The sequence below is a fragment of the Anastrepha obliqua genome, chromosome 4 (genome assembly GCF_027943255.1).
Source record: "Anastrepha obliqua isolate idAnaObli1 chromosome 4, idAnaObli1_1.0, whole genome shotgun sequence".
NCBI lineage: Eukaryota > Metazoa > Arthropoda > Insecta > Diptera > Tephritidae > Anastrepha > Anastrepha obliqua.
In genome coordinates this window covers 116,167,246-116,172,500 of record NC_072895.1, presented here as the reverse complement: position 1 = coordinate 116,172,500, position 5,255 = coordinate 116,167,246, and the positions used below count along the sequence as shown (strand labels likewise).

General features: G+C 36.4%; 2 non-coding genes across 2 annotated transcripts; one reads left to right on the top strand and one right to left on the bottom strand.

The window, feature by feature from the left end:
- Positions 1–1,129: 1,129 nt before the first annotated feature.
- On the bottom strand, positions 1,130–1,254 carry Trnal-caa (transfer RNA leucine (anticodon CAA)). The gene is made up of 2 exons: positions 1,217–1,254; positions 1,130–1,174 (listed from the first exon to the last, which is right to left on the bottom strand). It is a non-coding gene; the product is annotated as a tRNA-Leu (tRNA).
- Positions 1,255–1,639: 385 nt separating this feature from the next.
- Trnae-uuc (transfer RNA glutamic acid (anticodon UUC)) lies at positions 1,640–1,711 on the top strand. The gene has a single exon. It is a non-coding gene; the product is annotated as a tRNA-Glu (tRNA).
- The last annotated feature ends 3,544 nt before the right edge of the window (positions 1,712–5,255 follow it).

Genomic DNA, 5,255 nt, shown 5'->3' with positions numbered 1-5,255 from the left:
TTTTGAAGTTTTCTTCAGTTTTCGATGTCGATGGTCTGCCAGTACATTTGTCTTCCTCAATGGACTCACGATCTCTTGTGAAACCTTCATGCCACTCGTAAACGAGTGTCGGCTGTTTTCTTTAAAGTATCACTACCGAAATAGTTTCCCAACATATCTAAGGTTTTCGCACCATGAAAAACATTTGAACGCAAAATTTAATACAAACTCGTTGTTCCAAGTTCAAATCCATTTTTAAAACTGTTAAAATTGAAAACACGTGCAGAGGAAGATTTACTCAAGACGGTGGAACTTATACAAATGTCAAGCAATGGCATTACAAGTTTGGTAGGAATCACAGATGTGGCAACCTAATAAAAAAATGACTTTTCAGTGTAATTAGAGCGTCACCTGGCGGTTGTTCCGAGAACTTTTTGTTCAAAGTGGTTTCGCTATAATGATTAATAAATAATTTTAACGAGTACTGAGTTTGTAGCCGAAGAAAGTATCGAGAGTTATCGATAGTACAGCTTCAATGTTCAAAGAATATATCGAAAATTGGATTCAAGGCGAGCGCATGCCTACTATTACAGGAAGCAAGAATGAATTGAATGGATTGAAGGAATTAATAAATTGAATGAATGAATGAATTGATGAACCTCTTGAATTATCTGAAACAGAGGCAAAGGATTCTTTAGATTATGATCGTAGCGAGAATAAAGTTAAAGCAGATGACGCAATCACGTCACTGAACATTTGTATCTCATGGGCTTTGAAATATGACGAAGCACTTATTTTCATAAAAAACCACTTAAAGTTTCTAACTATTTTCAGTTCAATTAATGCAATTTTCTGATTTTTTCAATAATGTTTTCAAGTTCACTTTGAATAGAATAATTTTTGGTTTACTTAGTCATTACTATTTTATTGTAAATCCATACATTTTGCTTAAGTTTGGTTTTCTTTAATCGATTTTTCGTGCCCGTTTGTGTTTCTAATTAGTTGCGAAAAACGAGTTCATTTTATATCCACATTAAATTTTAATTTTTGTATTGCCTATTTTTCATTTAAGTAAGCAAATATTAAAAAACAATGTAATTAAAAAATCATTTCTTTTAGAAATGAAAATGAAATCATCAAAAAAAGCTGTTGTCAGAAGTGGGATTCGAACCCACGCCCTCAGAGAGGACCAGAAAGCTCCATTTGAACCCGTTTCTACTTAACAGGCAAGTTTACACTTGAGTCTGGCGCCTTAGACCGCTCGGCCATCCTGACAGTTGACAAATTTGTGTCAAATGATACAGTTAGGCCGGGAGTAATTGAATAACTGTATTACATTAATCAGTGAGAGTTAACGGGAAACTACTAAAAGAGAGAAAAATCAAATAATTTCGTAATATTTTATTTGCCAGAGGTAAATAATAAAACCATAAAAACTATGTTGACATATTTACTAGTACTGTGAACAAAATCACAACGTCTCTCTTTGCGCTAAATTTGCTCATTTCTGTAAATTTGTCTCCGTACAAATAACGTTGTTATTGTTTATTTTCTCACCTCTTGTGTATAACAGTTGACAATGCGAAACGACGAAGAATAGTATGAGAATGCTGAGTAAGCGTTGAGCGGTAGAATGGGTTTTGGGTGAGTTGTTTATATATCCCATATGGTCTAGTGGCTAGGATATCTGGCTTTCACCCAGAAGGCCCGGGTTCGATTCCCGGTATGGGAAGTAGTTTCTTTTATTTTTATTATGTTGATATACATACATACATATTTTTAAATTTATTTTTATGCTTTTTATATATTTTTTTATAATTTATATGAGTGCACAGGTAAAAAAAAACGTTTGTATGAGAACTCGATGCATTACAAAATCATTTATACAGTGTAGTTTTTCAATAGAGTTATTTTTATATTCTACCAACGGAATATTTTTTTTTTATTTTTCATTACATATTTCCATTCCGTCGCCTATCACGCCTTTTCTTCTTTAATTTCCAGTACTGACCATCCAGCTTGAAATGATATTAGCACCGTATTCAAAGTCAGTTCTCTGTGGGTTCCAGGACATAGAGACATTGAAGGAAATTGCAGGGCCTTCAATGGATTCTGGTAGAGGACAAAAAAAAAAAAAAAAAACTATGAAAGTTAACGTCAGAACTTTATTTTAGGAGGGGTTACCTGTCATGTTCTTATGGGAAATAGGCCTAGAAAACTAGAAAACCCTTATATTTTAGATTGTGTTCAAGGGTTCTATGTATGTTACGTGGAACATCTGAATCCTCTAACTCAAAGCTCCAAACTTAGCATAAAAATCACAGAAACTCAACAAATTTCAAAAAAGTTCTCATTATAATGTTCAAACTTTCTAGTCAGAATTACGAGAAAAATTTCGAGTATGCAATTTTATAGCCCATCCAATTTTAATACAACAAAGTGTAAGTTTGAAGTCACCAAAGATTGCCTTGATTTTTTTTTTGTTTTTTTGGGATGCGATGCTGACAATTTTCTTCCACATAAAGCACATGCTTGGTAAGGTTTTTCATATGAATGAAAATGCAGAATTAATCTGCAAACAAAAAAAATGTTTATGAGTGGTTTTTTAAAGTTTGAAGTCGCTTGATTTTTGAGAATTTTTTTTTGTATACAATGTTGACAATTTTCTTCCATATAAAGCACATGCTTCAAAGTTTTTCATAAGGAACGAAATGGTCAATTTCTCAGAAGAAAAAAGAAAACAAAAAAACATATTTATGTGTAGTTTGTTGAAGTTTGAAGTCGCCCAAAAATTGCGTTGATTTTTGAGAATTTTTTTGTATACCGTGTTGACAATTTTCTTCCATATAAAGCACATGCTTGGAAGTCTTTCATATAGAACCGAAAGCGATTTTAATTCTTTGAGGATGTGAAAGAGCAAATGGTGCACGCCGTGAAATAAAATACAGAAAAATACTTTGAACAATAAAAGCGTCGCATGGAGTTTTGTAGGGAAGAGGAGCGGTGCAGATTGAAGTTGATAATAAATACTTATAAATGCCTTCAAATAAAAATAAAATATTTTATGGCAACAGTAATGCCATTGAATACGCGTACGCGGATAATTAGCAAACACGTTAGTGCACTATCAAATAGTTTTTGTGGTATAGAAAGAGATTGAGAAAAGATGATACCTAGCATAATCAAATTCCGGACATATGAGTTTTAAACGGTGCGAAGTTTCACGCAATTGGGTTCTAAACTAAGGCACGAGAAGGCAATGAATATCACAATCGACGGGAGTATACAAGCGGCATTTAGAGCATTCTACTCACTTATTATATCAAACTTTTCGAATCAAAGCTGTTGAACCGACTTTGCAAAATTATGCTGTATAAATCTGTAGTCCGACTAATTCTTTGCTACGGATCGGAGTCATGGACAATAAGTGGAAAAGACGAAAACGAACTCCAAGTATTTGAGGATGGCACGTTGGGGCTTCCCAGACAGGATTACTATGCAGTTCCGCCTATAATTGCCACTACAACGTTCGTGACCCTCCTACCCTTGAGGGAAGAGTGGGAACGGTACGTGGTAAGACAGGGTGAGTCCATCCATGCATAGACAGGTGGCTCAAAGCTCGATTTCAGGGTGGGCGGAGGAGTATATTCCGAGCATCTGGGGATCTTCTTCAGTTTTCGGCTTCCCAACTACTGTAGTGTCTTTCAGGCTGAACTGATGGCAATAATAAAAGTCGTGACACTGGTACAGTGTGATGCGATACCTGGAAAAGACACATTTTCACTGATAGCCAGGCGGCGATAAAATCCCTCACAAAGCAGTCGACAACCTCCAAGGTAGCCATGAAATGCCGTGCATCTCTTAATGAGATGGCTGAGTCATTTAACCTAATGATAGCATGGGTTCCTGGCCATTGAGGGGAACTACAATTGACTGATGAGTACATAGACAATGATATAGATATAGTATACCCTTGCAAACATGTAGACTACGTATCCGCGAGGAAATTGTAAGAGTAGCGAATGAAAGATGGTGTAACTAAGCCACGTGCAAAATAGCTCAACAGATGTGTCAATGCTAAACGCACAGAACTTCTACTAAGAAGAGATAAGCACAGTATTAACAGACTGATTAGGCACGCCCAGAGAATGGGCGAAGACCTCGGCTCTGCCGAAATTAAGGATCTTGCGAAATTTTTTAATAGTACACATTGGTTTCAGGAGGGATAAGGGCTAGTTTCCCACACGGCATCAAAATGGGCCATGAGCCTGAGTGTGTCCTACAATGGACAACCGCTTCAACCTAACCCAACCTAAGACGTCTAGTCGATACTATAAGAATAGACGCAACGAGAGCTCAACGAAAAATAATAGACGCTTAAACATTTACAACGAAAGCTAGAGGTAGACCCAAACCAAGATAGATTAACGACATGTGGAAATGTCAACAACTGGCTGGAATCAGCCAAGGATCGGGTAAAATGGAGTCGTATTCTGCAGCAGGTCAAAGCTCACACAAAGTCATAGCACCAAATTATGAAGGTGATGTTATCATTTGCTGTTTAATACGCACAGTGGGCATCGAACCTGGAAACAACCGAGTGTTTGTCATGTACAATTATTTGCGGCAGTTACGACGGTGTAAAAGTCAAACAATGAACCACTAAATGACAATAATCGAACTTGCCACATGTTTTCCTGCCTTAACTACTGCATATTGCACTGCTCCAACAAAACTCATTCATTCGTGGCGCGATCACACAATTTAGCCACCATTCAATTATGTTAATCACTGAACCGCTAACGATCAATGCTGATCAATGAATGGAAATGATTATGAATTGTAGGAGAATGATGAATGGAAAACGGGTATGGTTGCAACTATTGGTGCAATACTCGCACAATGTGGCAGAGGAGAAGCGAGCGAAAACTGTCTGACATATACACACACACACACACACAATATTGACGATAGTGGGTATGTGTTTGCAGTTGTCGATCGCTGTCTGAACACATTGAACCGCAATGTGACGTAATTGATGCAATAAAATAATTTGAAAATTTTTTACACGTTTTTTTCTTTAGTTAAAACAGGAAGTTTTTACAGTTAATGTATGATAGCAAGTTTTGTTTTTATACCACCGGTAACTAGCCGCCAGCTAGATTTAAGTGTCGATCTTCATTGAATTTCGAATATTCAATGTTGCAACATTTATGAGCAAAACAAATAAAAGCATTCCAGGTACTTTATTAAACGCAGTTGCACGTGAGAGCAGG